This window comes from Theropithecus gelada, chromosome X (genome assembly GCF_003255815.1).
Source record: "Theropithecus gelada isolate Dixy chromosome X, Tgel_1.0, whole genome shotgun sequence".
In the NCBI taxonomy this organism is placed as follows: domain Eukaryota; kingdom Metazoa; phylum Chordata; class Mammalia; order Primates; family Cercopithecidae; genus Theropithecus; species Theropithecus gelada.
The window spans coordinates 105,193,256-105,211,865 of record NC_037689.1 but is presented as its reverse complement, the minus strand read 5'-3'; the positions used below and the strand labels follow the sequence as shown (position 1 = coordinate 105,211,865).

At 39.5% G+C, this 18,610-nt stretch overlaps 2 protein-coding genes across 3 annotated transcripts in view; one reads left to right on the top strand and one right to left on the bottom strand.

Annotated features, from left to right (window-relative positions):
• PIH1D3 (PIH1 domain containing 3) overlaps nucleotides 1-6,524 on the bottom strand; it is a 37,451-nt gene extending 30,927 nt beyond the window's left edge. Inside the window, exons 1-2 of one of the 2 annotated variants that reach the window (XM_025373030.1) lie at nucleotides 6,468-6,524; nucleotides 5,732-6,010 (exon numbers count right to left, since the gene is read on the bottom strand). The gene's annotated coding sequence lies outside the window, so the exon portion shown is untranslated. The remainder of the gene's footprint in view (nucleotides 1-5,731; nucleotides 6,011-6,467) is intronic. The other variant, XM_025373029.1, reaches the window with a different exon arrangement.
• A 191-nt stretch (nucleotides 6,525-6,715) lies between these two features.
• Nucleotides 6,716-18,610, top strand: part of NUP62CL (nucleoporin 62 C-terminal like) — an 83,210-nt gene continuing 71,315 nt past the window's right edge. Inside the window, exon 1 of the mRNA XM_025372595.1 lies at nucleotides 6,716-6,883. The gene's annotated coding sequence lies outside the window, so the exon portion shown is untranslated. The remainder of the gene's footprint in view (nucleotides 6,884-18,610) is intronic.

Below are 18,610 nucleotides of genomic sequence, written 5' to 3'. Positions count from 1 at the left end.
TGACTATCATGTCTAATAATGATGTGGAATAAGTTAATGATAAAACTCATTATATTGGAAAGTCATTAAACTGGAAAAGTGAAATAAAAGGTAATAAAATAATTTTCTCTCACAGTACAATCTGGTAGTCTGCAATGGAAATGAATAATTGACACAAATAAAACAAAGAGGATCCTGTTTATATTTTTAAATTCCTAGTTGATTATGTGTTCATTAAATATTTACCTAATATTAAAAGCAAAAATTTATTGTAACATTTTCAACCTTTGACAATGAAAGAAAAAAATGCATCCAGGTATCTGATGCAATTATATAATTGGTATTTGAGTTGAGATGGTGCAAATGAGATATTTAAAAAACAAATATAGTAGAAATTGTTTATTATACCAGTATTACATACTTTTAAAAAATTGTTTTGATGATCAAATTATGCAATGCAGGTGAGTTTACTAAAATATGAAATGCTATATAAAAATATCATTATCTGACACATAGTATCAGTACCCACAGATATTTGATCATGAGATATGTGAAAGTTCAATGGTAGGCCAATGAAAGAAGAATAAACTGGGACCAGCAAAGCTAACCCATAAGTAGGTATTCTAAAGTTCCAAATATTGTGTCTGAGGTAGTAGTCAAAACTACAATTTATGTGGTCTTATCTGCTTGGCAGAGACATGGCAGCAGGAGTTCCTGGACATGAGCAGTGCTTCGGGGCAGAAAGGTTGAAGTAATGGTTACAGGTAGAACTATTTAGGGTGAAGAAGGACGCTGGCCTATAGAAGGTGGGGTACAGTTCTCGAGGACTGTGCACAACTTGACTGCTAGAGATGAAGGTTCAGAATAGGGCAGAATAGGGCTCAAACTTCCAGCTGGAAAAGAGAAAACACACCAGGTACTGCGTCGGTGGCTTTCTCATGTCACCTAGGTACCCACAGTGGAGGTTATGAAGGAATGTTATGGTTCCTTTGGTACATTGGATACTGGATTTAGAAAAACCAGATTAATTCTAAATCACTACCAGTTAGTTGGAAAAGAACTCTGGCCTGGTTCTCATTAGGTGGGAAGTAGGCCAGTGTGAGCAGTGGGAAGCTATACCTGTAGATTTAGTGTCTTTAATAACTGGAGCCGGCACATAGTCAGCAGTGGATTAATACTAAATGAAGCATGATTAAATTCATCTGAATGTTATATTTCAAAATAGTCATTTGGAAGGTTATACACTGATATAAATTATGCTATCAATGCTCAAAATATTTTGGGATTTTTCTTTTTATTTGGAATTACCTTCATATGTATCACCAAGAAAATAGGTATCATTACGGTATCATTTGGTTTGATTACACATCAGATCTGTCCCCAAGTGATTTCTAGATATATTTAGATATCATGCCTACTTTCAAAATATGAAGATTTTCTTTTTTGAGGATATTCAAAAGAATGTGCTACATGCCTCAAGGTGATTCTAAAACAGAAGTTTCAAAAGCAATTTTAGCAATAACAACCACATTAGAATAAATAGATTAGCCTCCAAAAGTGACTACTTTGAAGGGGATGGTCCTCCTTGGAATGTGTACATTTGTTTTTGTTAAATTATTCACAATGATTCTTAGTAACACTTTATATATTTGATGCATATTGGGAATTAGACTTCTTGATGTCCAGTTGGACTTCCAAATCATGCTAGAATAAAATGCCATAGATTTGCACTATAGCTCAATTGAAATAGAAATATAAAAATAAAATTACCACTTTAGCCAAAGTATTTTTACCTTCAAATGTAATAATAATCTGTAAACACAAATTAATAAATCATGAAAACAAAAATAAATAAATAAATCATGAAAAGTTTGTTGATATTGTATTTTGAGAAACAAAAGAATCCCAAATATTTTGTGACTAACTAGTTAAATGGTTCAAAGTATCAAAAGAGAAAAGCAATTTGTGAATTTTTAGAAAAAAGCATTCTAAATTCAATGGAAAGGAAGATTCTAATAGCTTTTTAAGAAGTCTAACATACTAAGAATAACTTACTAAACTTGATTAAAAACATTTATTAAAGTTCATTTGACACAAGTAGATCACAGTTGAAAAACTAAAACAGGAGGACTTTTTAGGAACTACAAATGAACTATTTGTAGTGAACTATCTTTACTACAATGAACTATGCAGTGTTAGTTTATAGGTCTATCTTTTATTTCTAAATGTGATATACATTTAAGTTCATCCTGAGTCTGGCAATCAAGGTCCTTCAGGATATAGTCCCAACGTAATTTTTTGTCCTTCACTCCTATTATTCTCCTACATACTGTGTTAAAAACTAAACTGCTTATTAAACATACTCTATCATTTCCTGCCTTTGTACCTTGGAGTGTATTCTTCCTTTTGCCCTGACTACTTGGATAGTACAGTGTAGTGATTTTTAAAAAGAAGATTCTGGCCGGGTGTGGTGGCTGATGTCTGTAATACCAACACTTTGAGAGGCCAAGGTGAGTTCATGGGTCACATGAGCTCAGGAGTTCGAGATTAGCCTGAGCACCATAGTGAAACCCCGACTCTACAAAAAACACAAAAATTAGACGGGCGCAGTGCCGTGCCCTCGTGGTCCCATCTACTCAGGGGTCCGAGGCAGGATAATAGCTTGAGTCCCAGAGATGGAAGAGCCGAGACCGGGCCACTGTACTCCAGCCTGGGAGACAGAGTGAGACCCTGCCTCAAAAATAGATAAATAAATAAAATAATGAAAATAAAAAATAAAAAAGAAGATTCTGGAGCCACACTGCCTAAAATGTTTGAATCTGGCACTGTCACTTACATAGGCCAAGAATAAATTTAAACTAAGGAAAATTTAAGCGTTTCAGTAAAAACAAAATATATTACTGTCTTTTATTTGAGAGTTGGTCATTTAGAAAATAAATTTTCTAAGCTCTTTGTTTTTCTTTCTTTCATTTTCTTTTGCTAGGCCAATGCTAATGGCAACATTTTCCAGATAGAGCCTTTGATTTTCCCACATTAACCTGAGTACTTGGGGTCTTCATAAATAGAAGCATGATTGGACCATCTACTAGCCACAATGAGCTAAAGCAACTGACACTCCAGAACCAGCTCATTAACCTAACACTGGAGCCAGTCAGGGGCTGAAAAAGTTCAACCAGGTTGGCTCCAGACCCACAGCACTTAAGCAATATCAGTAACCTTGAGTTAAAGTCAGACTGGTTGTAAGGCTGGGATCATGCTTTCTATTTTATTTGCCTCCATCCACAGTATCAATAAAAATGGCTTTTGACATCAGTTAATTGTAGAAAAGTCTAGGTAAATTAGTGAAAACTCTGAATTACAGACTATTCAAATAGATAGTAAATTTTATTAATTAAAGTATATATAGTAAATAAAATCAGGGTGATAAAGAACCACCAAGCAGGGCTGGGTGCGGTGGCTCATCCTGTAATCCTAGCACTTTGGTAGGCTAAGGTGGACGATCACTTGAGGTCAGGAGTTTAAGACCAGCCTGGCCAACATGGCAATACTCTGTCTCTACTAAAAAACACAAAAATTAGCCGGGCATAGTGGCGGGCGCCTGTAATCCCAGCTACTTGGGAGGCTGAGGCTGGAGAATCACTGAAACCTTGGAGGTGGCCGTTGCAGTGAGCCAAGATCATGCCACTGCACTCCAGCTTGGGTGACAGAGAGAAACTCTATCTAAAAAAAAAAAAAAAAAAAAAAAAAATTCACCAAGCAATATCCTTTTGGAACTTGTTTAAGTAAATAGATATATCCCTATGTAAAATACTGACTTTAACACAATGATTTGAAAGTACTGAAAATCTATTTATTCTCTAAATAAATTTGGCATTTCTTCTGCAGCTTCATATTTTTTATTTATTTTTTTCAATCAGCTTTCCTAAATTGAAGCAACTTTATTTATATAGTGCCTTAATTTAGCAATTCCTCCTTTAAAATTCTCCTGAGAACACAAAAGTGACATCATCTCTGCCTATGTCTGAATTAAATTATAATATACTGACTAATTGCTTTCTGCTTTGCATTATTTGATAACTATACTCATCAATGATTTCCCACCTATTAAAAATAATTCATTTTGAATGTATCGTTACAATACTAAGAATGGTTTCTTTTTCCTGTCTCTAACTTTCACTACCATAAAATGTACTAACTCATAAGTAACTATGGGAACTTAACAGTTTTCGTTTCAAATTTAAAACATATTTAAGGAAGATGCTTTTTGAAAGTACCTGGAATCTTTCATAGAAAAAGAGGTCAAGAAATTAAATAGTTATTGATCATTAAATTTAAAAAAAGTGTCTTTTGGCTAGGCGCGGTGGCTCACGCCTGTAATCCCAGCACTTTGGGAGGCCGAGGCGGGCGGATCACTTGAGGTCAGGAGTTTGAGACCAGTTGGCCAACATGGTGAAACCCCGTCTCTACTAAAAACACAAAAATTAGCCAGGCATAGTGGCGCGCGCCTGTAATCCCAGCTCCTCAGGTGGCTGAGGCCAAAAATCCCTTGAACCCGGGAGGTGGAGGTTGCAGTCTAGCCTGGGCGACAGAGCGACACTCAGTCTCCAAAAAAAAAAAAAAAAAAGCACCTTTTGATTTCAGATTTCCTCTATTTTAGTCATTTATTCATGAGGAGTCTGTACCATCCCAATTCTTTTTGAAAAGTGAGTTTTGTTTTTGTTTTTGCTTTGTTTTTCTTTTTTTTGGAGACAGGATCTTGCTGTAGACCAGGCTGAAGTGCAGTGGCACGATCTCCGCTCACTGCAGCCTCGACCTCCCTGGCTCAAGTAATCTTCCCACCTCAAACCTCCCAAGTAACTGGGACTACAGGCTGCGCCAGTGTGCCCGGCTAATTTTTGTATTATTTGTAGAGACGGGGTTTCGCCGGCTAATTTTTGTTATTACTTTTAGAGATGGGGCTTCACCGTGTTGCCCAGATGGGTCTCGAACTCCTGAGCTCAAGCGATCCCTCGCTTAGGAGTCTCAAAGTGCTGAGATTACAAAAAAATTAGTTTTTATATGGAGAGGCAAATCCTTGGTTTCTGTAGGACCCATCCTGAATTATCGAATGCTATATAGTACGTTTCAGACAAACTTAATACACTTAATATTTTTTCCTCTTTGTTTATCTATCTGAAGTCTCATACTCCATCTCTATCTAAAAGGAAGTTGGAGGGACTTCTTTTTAGATAGAGGTGGAGTATGAGACCTCTTTTGTTTTTGAGACCATGTCTCACTGTCGCCCAGGTTAGAGTGCAGTGCCGCCATCACGGCTCACTGCAGCCTCGACCTCCAGGGCTCAGGTGATTCTCCCACCTCAGCATCCAGGCAGGCAGGCGCCAACACATCCGGTTAATTTTTATATTTTTAGTGGAGACCAGGTTTCGCCATATTGCCCAGGCTGGTCTTGAACTCCTGACCTCAAGTGATCTGCCCACCTCGGCCTCCCAAAGTGCTGGGATTACAGGCAGGAGCCACCGCGCTTGGCCCGGCAAATTTTCTTGCTGTGCTTTAAATTTTCTCCTCGAGTCCTATTTTTTTTATTTCTTTAGGAAATACAGTCTCTGTTCTGAATCCTTATCACAAGAAGCTCTTAAGGAGTGATGACTCCTCCCTCTTTGGTCAAACTAGGTTCTCTCCCTTCACTCAGATTTAATTTTTTTGGTCATACTTCCTCATCTTTTGACAGTTACAGTCAAACGACATGGAATACTTTCCCAATCAGCCCTTGGCGAGTAGTAGGTTTTGTAGGTACAAGTAGTCTCTGCACAGTACACTCGGGCCCACCAAGTGAAGGTCTGACCACTTCTCACTCCTCAGCTTATCTAACCAAGCAACACTGGAACTCTCAGGCCACAGCGTTCAAGTTGTCGCACAAAGGGCATTATTCACATAGTGAGTACTGGGGCCATTTTTTTTTTTCCCAGTCTGAAGTGTTATATCCCCCAAAACATTTCCTAACCAAGGCATGCTAGGCCAGGATAAATCGTGCCTGCACATATAAAACAGAAGGGTACAGTGACACATATAAAACAGAAGGGTACAGTGGCTGCTCCAGTTTGGAGCACCCAGATCCTCCTATAAGAGAATATGGTTTACATTCCCAAATTAGTCATTATTAATGGTAAGGGAGAATCAATAAGTGCATGTGAGAGTTGAGAGAAGACCAGTTGAGAAACCTTCAGATGTTCATTTTTGCCTTCTGACAGTCGATCAGCACCCATCTCTCACTCACACCCTGTAAAACTGAGTTTTGTTAAAGCAGCGTCCTGCTTCTAGAGTCTAGGATAGCGGGATTTAGGGAACGGGTCTCCTCTACCTTGTTCAAGTTGTGGCTTTTTGGGGTATCTCTCAGAGTTATGAATATCTAGAGTTTTCCCTAGTTTTTCTGATAGCCATGGCATCTGAGGACCCCGTCTTTTCCCCTCCTAAGGTTCGAGTTTCCTCACCTTGGTCAGTTTTCCGGTCTCAGGCTAGGCTCCGAAAAGACTGTGGAGAGCGCGGCGTCTCTCTGTTGCTAGGGTAACAACTTTGTTTTGTTCCCGCCCCCCACCTGCCAACCTCCGGGTTCCCGCTTGACTTTTCTGGCCAATCATAGAAGAGTCTCATCTGAGACAACAGTGGAATCGACCAATCCGAGCGCGTCCAGGTCAGGGTCACTAGTCGCCCTTTCTAGTTAACCAGGTCGACCCCTTTTAAGCCTCAGTCTGGGTTAGCTTCGCTTCAGCGGGAACCTGCCCACAGCGGAGGCCGGTTCTTTCCGGCTCGAGCAGGTCCGGACCCTCCCCTCTGGCGGCTACGCAGTCTCGGAGGCTTGCTCGTATAGTTCAGGGCCGGACAGCGAGCGGCGGCGGCTGCCACCAAGGTAAGTTTGTGGGGTTTTCATTTGTCCCGTTCGTCAGCACGCTTCGCTCTCTTTTACGCTTTTCCCGCGCGTGAATTCCCGATCTGAGGACTTGATCTCCAGCCAATCTGGAGAGGCGGGGGCAGAAGGGTAGGGGCAGTGGGCCGGGGGTTGAGAAGGGTTTGCTACCGTCCTCCACGCCCCCCGCCTTTCGCGTCTCCCCCACGCGACAGAAACACGTATTGTGCTTCCGTCCTGGCTTGGCGCGTGCGATCGTGTTTGTATGTGTGCAGGTGGGATCGCATTTTATTCTTCTCTGTGGGCAAGCCTTCCGGGCCCCAAGTTCCCGGGGGAACACCTGGTCAACTGCCACCTGGTTCCTGTGGGGCACTGGCTTGAGCTACGCGTCGCTCCCACTCTAGGGAAAATCGCGGCTCCGGGAGCTCTGCTTTTCCCGCCTCGGAGTGGAGAAAAGCAGGCGCGCCGCTCGCTTGCCACTGCTAGGGAATCTGGTTGTCTTAAGTTCACTTACAGATAGAGTTGTTACTCTAGTTTCCCATAAATTCCGTGGCTTGGTTTTAAACAAAGGGGCGGCGGGGGGATGGCGTAATAAATATTTACAGTACTTAGGACTGATTAGCCATGATCAACAGTAGGACCCCACAGATGGTTTTAATGAATGGTTACTTTTGGTTATTCAGGTATTGGAATTTGATTATAAATGAACTAAACTGCTTCCTTTCTTTCTTTATACCATGCATTTCTTAACGACCATCCCATCTGGCATAGGGGATAGTGAGGTTTGATTAATTTGTCCATTCTACTTGTTATTATCTACGGTAAACAAAAAGTGGGGATAGAATAAGGTTATTGGCTAAAGCAACGTTATTGGCCTTTTAGCCAACTTACCAATACCTTAATTCCCCTTATTACTGTGAATGATCAGAATTTAGGTGTCTTACATTTTGCTAATTCTTTAGATACTTGTGGAGCTTAAATTATAGATATTATGCCATCTCCTTTTTCTTGCTTTTTTGTTTTTATTCTGCCTCATTGTGCATTATTCTAAGTCTTTAATGCTCAGCCGGTGTTTTTCAGACCTTTTGACTGTGACCAACAGTAAGAAATAAATTTTATATTGTGGCCTAGTACACATGTAGACAATATATAACCGACAACCATTTTTACAGAAACAACACTTAACATTTACTACCTGCAGTATACTCTGATAATTTCCATTACGTTTTAAAAAATGTACACCACAACCCCCTAATGATTTGTCCCTAGATCTTTAGTTTCCAAACTTGTGTGTGCACTTTATTTAAAATTTATTGAAATAAAGAATTTATTTAAGATGCAGATTGCCCTGGCTCCCTCCAGAAATTGGTTCTGTGGTCTAGTGGGACCCAGGAAGGTATACAATATAGCATATGTGAAATACTTGGTACAGTGTCGGGTGCACAGGTGTTCAGTGAATATTAGTTTTCTTCTTGGGGAACAAATGTTATTTATCTTTAGGGATATAATAAACTCTTCAAGGTTTCATCTGTCTCTGGCAAGGTGGCATCCAATACTAAGAACTGTTTTCCCCAGGTAGAGGAAGTGGCGGGGTGGGGGATGGGTCCAGGATCTGAGATTAATCTTTAAGCAGTTGGCTTCCCTGAACAATGTTGGAAATACAGAAGCTCAGAGGCTGAGGAACACAAGGATTAGAGAGATTCTGTAACTTTCCCAGGACCGTGCTGTCGGTAAGCAGAGACAACTGAATTTGACTCCTAATTCGGTTTTAAAGTAATGAAACTTGAGAGATCTAAAATATTTTTTAGAATACACCCAAAGGTTTCTGTGGATTTATAGCTATGAAAAATGGATATAGTTTAGCTAATTCTTTTATAATATATAGAGTGTTTTAAAACACTGGTTAAATAATTTATTAATGCAACATTGAAAGAAATTAAAGATGAAAAATCACTCAATTCTGCTACCATAATATAACTGATAATTCTGTTCCCCTCCTATCATTATCCATATGTACCTATGTTTTTACATGATTGTGATCCTTTTTCGTGTACTTTTTTGTTATTTTTATTTAATATTGTTTTGGAAATTTTTTTCCATGTTGTGATAGTCTTTATATTTTGCATTATTAACAGCAACCTAATATTTCATAGAGTGAGTTGGCTATAATTTACTTAGCCTAACTAACAAACAACAGAAAATAAGACACTATGTGTGCTTTGAAAAGGGAGATGTAGCCAGGTGCGATGGCTCACACCTGTAATCCCAGCACTTTGGGAGGCTGAGGCAGAAGAATCACTTGAACTCAGGAGTTCAAGACCAGCCTGGGTAACATAGGGAGCCCCCATCTCTATAAAAAATATTAAAAAATTAGTCAGGCTTGGTGCCATGTGCCTGTGGTCCCAGCTACTCAGGAGGCTGAGGTGGGAGGATTGCTTGAGCATGGGAGGTTGAGGCTGCAGTGAGCTGTGATTACGCCACTGCACTCCAGCCTGGGTGACAGAACAAGACCCTGTCTCAAAAAAAAAAAAAAAAAAAAGTAAAGGGAGATGTGAGATGTGCTAATATAGTTATTCCATGATGTCTTGGGTTATTTAAAATCATTTCTATAACTGTATCTTACGTAACAGTGAGCTCAATAGGAAGCCTAACAGGAAGGCCAGATCTAGATCTGGGCCTGAGCTGGGAGTTTTTGCCCCTCTTGGATGTATGAATTTGACAATCAAGATTTCTATGTGCTAGAGCAGGCAGTGATCAGCCCTGGTGTCCTTTATACATATGAGTTAGGTTGAATATACTTTTTTACTTTTTTGTTTTGTTTTGTTTTGTTTTGTTTTTTTTGAGACAGAGTCTGCTCTGTCGCCCCAGCTGGAGTGCAGTGGTATGATCACAGCTCACTGCAGCCTCGACTTCTGGGGCACATGTTACCATACCTGGCTAATTTTTTTTTTTCTTTTTTGGTAGGGACTGGGTTTTACCACGTTCCCCATGCTGGTTTCGAACTCCTGGGCTCAAGCAATCCACCTGCCTCAGCCTCCCAAAGTGCTGGGATTACAGGTGTAGCCACTGTGCTTGGCCCAGCAGCATTTTTTTTTTTTTTTTTTTTTTGGTCAGCAGTGTTTTTGAGATTTTTAAATGCAAATAAAGTTATTTTTTATTGCTATGTAGTATTCCAATATATGACTAAATCACTTTTAAAAAAATCTCCATTCCCTTATTGCTGTTGGACATTTAGGTTGTTTTAAATATACAGGTAAGATTCATATAAATCACGCAAATATTGTTATGATTCCACTTGCATGAGGTACCTAGAATAGAGTAATTCATAGACAGAAAGTAAAATAGAGGTTACCAGGGGCTGGAAGACGGAGGAAAAGGGAGTTAGTGTTCAGTAGGTACAGAGTTTCTGTTCAGGATGATGAAAAATTTTTGTCAATAGATAGTTGTGACAGTTGAATAACATCATGAGTGTACCTCATACTACCAAAATTGTACACTTTAAAATGGGTAAAATGGCAAGTATTATATGTATTTTACCACAATTAAAAAACTAAAAATTAGAAACATAAGAATTATGTTTTTTTTTCAGAAGCATATGTTTAATTGCTTTATTTTCTGTGGAGTGAGGCCATGAAAAAAGCGAACATCCTATTAAAAAATAAACTTTAAGTTATATTAGCCAGATCTGTTTTTCCTTGTAAATAATAGTTTTTGAGGTCTTTATATGACAGCTTTTCTTACTTGTATGTTTGTAAAAGGTTTTTATGATTATCATTCTTCAGAATTCTCCAGTTTTTTGTTTTTTGAGGGTTTCTTTGCTCTACTTTTCCGGAGTTTTGGGGAAGATTCTTATAAATATGGGCATACCTTTGAGGCTGTCTTTTGCATTTGACTGCTATTCACCAGTTAGTTTCCTTAGCTAGTTCTTTCAAGTATTTTACTCACTCTCCTCCCCTCACCTACCCTCCGCTATTCCCTGCCCTCTCTTGCATTCCTCCACCCCCTTTCCAAGCAGCCATACCTCTTCTTAGGTCTTCATGCCCACACATACGCTCTGCCCTCCCTTGGGTCCTTCTCAGCTCCTCCAAGATTCTCTCTCTCTCTCTCTCTTTCTTTTTTTTGAGACGGAATCTCGCTCTGTTGTCCAGGATGGAGTGCGGTGGCGCGATCTCGGCTCACTGCAACCTCCGCCTCCCAGGTTCAAGCGATTCTCCTGCCTCAGCCTCCTGAGTAGCTGGGATTACAGGCACTCACCACCACACCTGACTAATTTTTGTATTTATAGTAGAGACGGAGTTTTACCATGTTGCTCAGGCTGGTCTCGAACTCCTGACCTTATGATCTGTCCACCTCGGCCTCCCAAAGTGCTGGGATTATAGCCGTCAGTCACCATGCCCGGCCTGATTCTCCCTCTCTTGATTCTTTCTGGCTTTGGACCCACTCACTCCTTTTCCAATTTTGTAACTGCTAAATTCTCTCACTGAAAATGAGCAATTTACAGTCTTCAGCAATATCACACTTTTAACATTTGAAGAATTGATCCTCGTTTTGGGATTAAAATAAAAACTTTTTCTAGGTCTTAAAATTAGATTCTGACCTTAAGGCTTTGAGAAGCTATAGTATGAAGGGGGAAAAAAGAACTTAATATGAAAGATAATCAGCAAATTGTACTGCTTAAGATGTTTGATATGAACTTGAAACCAATGCACCATTTTCAGAAGCCCTATATTTTGTTTTGACATAAGATGATTACCATTTGAAGTTTGATCCCTCTCTGTTTCCTTCAAAATGCTTGGGCTAACTTCACCTCTCCCTATCAATTTCTCTCTGGGAACAGAAACATTTAGAGTAAGACATTAGTAATTCAGTTTTTACTTCCAGAGTTGGCATGCATAACTATTACTGACAAATAGGGTCATTACTGTGCTTTGAGGCTTAGATTTTTCTACTTTCTTCTTGAGTACTTTTTCTGGAAGACTTTATATCTTGGTGGTGCAAGGGGTTTCTTCTGTGAATTTGTACTTCCTTTGCGTCTCTGCCTCTCTAATTAATGATGTGTTAAACAATCATATGTATTGCCAGAGGTTGCTATTTATAGAAATGGTTTTATAACATGACTGATCATATGTGAATTTTCAGGCCAGATCTCTCAGTCATGATGTTCTTGAGAAGGTTGAGTGCCTTCGTGGAACTTGATGATTCTCAAGTAACTAGGCAGTTTAGGGAAAATGTTGCCTCTAAAGAAGAATAGTCTATTTGCTTCTAAGAAACTAGGAACAATTTTTAATAAATTATATGGCTAAGCTTCTGTGCTAGTCACCTCTTGACAGTCATTTCTCAAAGTAAATGTGGGGGAATTAATCATTACTCTCAAAATCATTTATACTTTTGAGACAGAAATCCTTAAACATTATGCTGAAATGGCTTATAATAGGTACCCAGGCTTGAACTGATTTTGTTTCTGCCTTTTGACACACAGTAGATTTATCTTCCTAATGATGTGTTGCTTAAGCTAGTATTAAAATAGAAGAATTGTGTCCGGTTCCTTCACTTACTAGTTGCTTGACCCTAGGAAAGTTAGTGTCTCAGAGCCTCTGCTTCCTCGGCTATAGAATGGAGATCAAAATACCTTTTTGGTTTGTTGTTAGGTAATGAAGGTAAGGGATTTCAGTTTCAGTAAGTGCTTCCTTTTATCTTTTTCCCTTTATATTACATAAGAGAGTCTAGAACTTGAGTGGTAAAGTGGTGTGTCCTGAAATGACCTACCATCATTTATTGATTCTAGATCAGGTTTCCTACTACCGAGAACACTCCCAGAATCAAGAAATAACGGTAGGTAGTACACAGAGCAGATAATTTGCATGCTGATACATGAACTAGATGAATAGTAATTTTTTAAAATTATAATTTGAAATCCAGTTTATGTTCACTGTCTGGGCCAGCTGATAGTGTGTCCAGAATTGGTTCCTTCCGGTGGATTCCTGGTCTCACTGACTTCAAGCATGAAACTGCGGACCCTCACAGTCAGTGTTATAGGTCTTTTTTTTTTTTTTTTTTTGAGACGGAGTCTAGCTCTGTCGCCCAGGCTGGAGTGCAGTGGCCGGATCTCAGCTCACTGCAAGCTCCGCCTCCCGGGTCTACGCCATTCTCCTGCCTCAGCCTCCCAAGTAGCTGGGACTACAGGCGCCCGCCACCTCGCCCGGCTAGTTTTTTGTATTTTTTTAGTAGAGACGGGGTTTCACCATGTTAGCCAGGCTGGTCTCGATCTCCTGACCTCGTGATCCGCCCATCTCGGCCTCCCATAGTGCTGGGATTACAGGCTTGAGCCACCGCGCCCGGCCCAGTGTTATAGTTCTTAAAGATGGTGTGTCCGGAGATTGTTCCTTCAGATGTTCAGATGTGTCCAGAGTTTCCTCCTCATGGTGGGTTCGTGGTCTTGCTGACTTCAGGAGTGAAGTCGCAGACCCTCACAGTGAGTGTTACAGCTCTTAAAGGCAGCGTGTCGGGAGTTATTCATTCCTCCTGGTGGGTTTGTGGTCTCACTGGCTTCGGGAGTGAAGCTGCAGACCTCTGCGTTGAGTGTTACAGCTCATAAAGGTGGCACGTCCGGAGTTGTTCATTACTCCTGGTGGGTTCGTGGTCTCGCTGGCTTCAGGAGTGAAGCCGTGGACCTTCGTGGTGAGTGTTACAGCTCATAAAGGTAGTGCGGACCCAAAGAGTGAGCAGCAGCAAGATTTATTGCGAAGAGTGAAACAACAAAGCTTCCACAGCATGGAAGGGGACCCGACTGGGTTGCTGCTGCTGGCTCTGGTGGCCAGCTTTTAGTCCCTTATTTGGCCCCGCCCACATCCTGCTGATTGTTCCATTTTATAGAGTGCTGATTGGTGCATTTACAAACCTTTAGCTAGACACAGCACTGACTGGTGTGTTTTTACAGAGTGCTGATTGATGTGTTTACAAACCTTTAGCTAGACACAGAGTGCTGATTGGTGCATTTACAATCCTTTAACTAGACAGAAAAGTTCTCCAGGTCCCCACCCAATTAGCTAGACACAGAGCGCTGATTGGTGCATTTTTACAGAGTGCTGATTGGTGCATTTACAAACCTTTAGCTAGACACAGAGTGCTGATTGGTGCATTTACAATCCTTTAGCTAGACAGAAAAGTTCTCCAAGTCCCCACCCGACCCAGAATCCCAGCTGGCTTCACCTCTCAATAGTGCTCTATAATTATCTTTGATTTGCTGGTTCTTCACCAGCAGTGAGGATAACCCCAGCATTATATTTTGGAAAGCTTTCACATAGCACTTTACATAAAATTAAATTAGACAAGGTAATATATGTGAAGAGTCCTTTGCAAACTTATTTTTAAAATAATATTTTGGTTATTCACTTAATGGAACCGTGAGAATTTTAGAAGTGAGGAAACCGAGGCTTCAAATGCATTTAAATGACTAGAACAGTCTAGTGGGCATCAACACTCATTCAGTTATTTTCTTTCTCTCCAGCCATTTAGTTAATGCAGTAAGCCCCATTTAGATTGGACTGCCAGGTGGGGAACATTCTACTCATTTCTAGTAGCCCTTCCAGTGAGCTCTGATGATTTTTGGGGGCCTAGTGGGCTTTCTGCTGAGGGCCTTTATCATCTAGTATTTCTTTCTTTGAATATGTGTGCTTGCATTGAGTCACCCAAGCGAGACTAAGCTGGGCTCAACATACAAAGCTGTAGTTTTGTCAGCTTTAAGCTCCTGTAGTTAGGCAGTGTGGATAAGGATAGGTTACTTAGAAGAGGAAGAGAGGTTGTCTGGAGAAACCCAACAAGGCAGAGATAGAGTATTCCTATTGATTGCCACAGATAGGGAGTACAGAGCTGTTTCCTATTTTTTAATAAAGTAATGATATGCATAGGGAAGCTAAAGTGTGCTAAGTTCCTGTTTCTTAAAAAAGGATAGGGAATACTGATTAATTTCAGACTTTGTTTTAAAAAATATAAATTTAAGTCTGTGTTAAAAGAAATAATTCAAGATAATGCATGCGAATTAATAGAATATGTAACTTCCACACCTGGGAAAAATTAAGAGAATAAAGAAAATCTCATCAATCCAAATATGCAGAAAAAAGATAAAATATATATAATGCCTGGCAAATAAAAAACACAAAGTAAGATGGAAGAAAAATTCAGTAGTATCAGTAGTCACAATAAATGTAAGTAAGTTAAACTCACTAAGAGACTGTCAGATTGAATTTAAAATATTTCGGCTATGCTACTTGCAAAAAACACATTTAAAATGACACAGAAAGGTTGAAAACAAGGGAATAGAAAAAGATACACTAGGCCAATACCAACCTAAAGAAAAATGGTGAGGCAACATCAGTGTCAGACAAAATATGATTTAAGGCAGTTTAGTAATAATTAGTTACTTCACACTGATAAAAGAAAGAAAATTTACCAAGAGTCTGTTGACTGTGAACTTCATATAAGCCCCTAACAATACAGTCTTGAAATATATAAAGGAGGCCGGGTGTGGTGGCTCACGCCTGTAATCCCAGCACTTGGGGAGGCTGAGGTGGGTGGATCACCTGAGGTCAGGAGTTTGAGACCAGCCTGATCAACATGGTGAAACCCCGTCTCTATTAAAAATACAAAAAAAAAAAAAAAATTAGCCAAGCGTGGTGGCACATGCCTGTAATCCCAGGTACTTGGGAGGCTGAGGCAGGAGAATCACTTGAACCTGGGAGGCAGAGGTTGCAGGAGGTTGCAGTGAGCCGAACTTGTGCCGTTGCACTCCAGCCTGGACAACAAGAGTGAAACTTCATCTCAAAACAAACAAATAAAAGAAATATATAAAGGAAACAGCAATGGGATTATAGGGAGAAATTTACAATTCATAATAATTGGAGGCTTTTAAACACCTTTGTCAGAAACTGGTCAAGCAAAATAGATTAAAAAATAAAAAAGCTAAAGATATGAAAGATTTTAAGATCTAAATGAAATGGAAGGGCAAGCATCTTTAATTCCAAATTTTTAGTGACAAAAATGTACTTTTAGTGCAAAAAGTGATTTTTTTTTGTTTTATTTCTCAAATTTCTAAGGCAGAAAAAAATTAAAGGTATGTGCTACATTTAATAGGAAGATTCTTAAATTATTTCCAAAAGAACAGAAATTCCATAAATGCAAGGGCATAGGAAAAAAAATCCACCTTTTGATGGCTACCAGAAAACTTTATTTTTGTCTGCAATATGACATTGATGACAGTACCTAAATCTGGAAGTGTTTGTCAATTTCTTTTACAGGATAAACACCCACTATGGTTTGACAACAATGAATTTTTCTATCAATATTTATATTATCATCATGTATATTAAAACATATAATACATAAATAATTATGTTATAAAACCTATAATAATATTATCATAATTTATAACAACATAGCACTTGTAACCTCAGGAAAGTGGTACACTTGGGAATATAAAACTAAACACAGCAAATGCTCTTATTCTAAGTTCATAATGCCTCCCTTTCTGTGCCTTCCAGGATTGAGTTGTTACAGTTGAAATCACCATTTGGAGCTCACATTTAAAAAGTTTTAAGATGCGTATAAGACTTAAAAATAAGCATATTGTAACTAACACATTCAGATAAATGTTGTCCTTCACAGTTACTCTTGGGAAAGTTTTCCCTTATACCCATGACACTAACAGCATTTAAGATGCTGTATCTCAGCCATTTAAAGAGGTACATTTTTTTCATATCTTAACATCTATGAAATGGAGGCAAGTCTAACAGTTGAATGGTATCTTTTGGCCAGGTGGCAGTTGTGACATGATAGTTGTTCCTGCATGCACAGATAATATCAAAATCTTTAGGATCAAAACTTTCACAATGGGTGACTGAAGTGAAAAATCCCTGAGACAATGGAGGATCACCTTTAACTCTTAGAAAATAGTGGTTGTGGGGAGAGAATGGAGGAGATAGTAAATCAGGTTTCATTATCAATATGCTGAAATGGGAGACAAAAGGAAGCTAGTCTACATATTTGCAAAGCTGACTTAAGAGCATAGCAAAAATGGGCTTTTAGTTCTCTTGTAAGTTATTTTTTAAAATGCTGCTTTAACAGCGCTCCTGGTGGCATAGAAGTTATCAAGAAATTTATGTTGACAAATGGGGCCTGGCACGGTGGCTCATGCCTGTAATCCCAACACTTTGGGAGGCTGAGGCGGGCAGATCATCTGAGGTCAGGAGTTTGAGACCAGCCTGTTCAACATAGTGAAACCCAGTCTCTACTAAAAATACAAAAATTAGCCAGGCATGGTGGCACACGCCTGTAGTCCCAGCCACTCAGGAGACTGAGGCAGGAGAATCGCTTGAACCCGGGACGCAGAGGTTGTAGTGAGCTGAGATTGCACCACTGCACTCCAGCCTTGGTAACTGAGGGAGACTGTCCCCCCACATCAAAAAAAAAAAAAAAAAAAGAAAAGAAAAGAAAATTGGACTCAATGTGAATTTTAGAGATACATTAACCAAGTTTCTTTGCTTACACGTTTTTCTAATGTATGCATGTTTGATTAAAATCTATGTCTACATTGAAAAGAGCTCTTTCAAAGCCTGGCAGAGACACAACAAAAAAAGAGAATTTTAGACCAATATCCCTGATGAACATCGATGCAAAAATCCTCAATAAAATACTGGCAAACCGGATCCAGCAGCACATCAAAAAGCTTATCCACTATGATCAAGTGGGCTTCATCCCTGGGATGCAAGACTGGTTCAACATACGCAAGTCAATAAACGTAATCCAGCATATAAACAGAACCAAAGACAAAAACCACATGATTATCTCAATAGATGCAGAAAAGGACTTTGACAAAATTCAACAGCCCTTCATGCTAAAAACGCTCAATAAATTCGGTATTGATGGAACGTATCTCAAAATAAGAGCTATTTATGACAAACCCATAGCCAATATCATACTGAATGGGCAAAAACTGGAAAAATTCCCTTTGAAAACTGGCACAAGACAGGGATGCCCTCTCTCACCACTCCTGTTCAGCATAGTGTTGGAAGTTCTGGCTAGGGCAATCAGGCAAGAGAAAGAAATAAAGGGTATTCAGTTAGGAAAAGAAGAAGTCAAATTGTCCCTGTTTGCAGATGACATGATTGTATATTTAGAAAACCCCATTGTCTCAGCCCAAAATCTCCTTAAGCTGATAAGCAACTTCAGCAAAGTCTCAGGATACAAAATTAATGTGCAAAAATCACAAGCATTCTTATACACCAGTGACAGACAAACAAAGAGCCAAATCATGAATGAACTTCCATTCACAATTGCTTCAAAGAGAATGAAATACCTAGGAATCCAACTTACTAGGGATGTAAAGGACCTCTTCAAGGAGAACTACAAACCACTGCTCAATGAAATAAAAGAGGACACAAACAAATGGAAGAACATACCATGCTCATGGATAGGAAGAATCAATATCGTGAAAATGGCCATACTGCCCAAGGTAATATATAGATTCAATGCCATCCCCATCAAGCTACCAATGAGTTTCTTCACAGAATTGGAAAAAACTGCTTTAAAGTTCATATGGAACCAAAAAAGAGCCCGCATTGCCAAGACAATCCTAAGTCAAAAGAACAAAGCTGGAGGCATCACGCTACCTGACTTCAAACTATACTACAAGGCTACAGTAACCAAAACAGCATGGTACTGGTACCAAAACAGAGA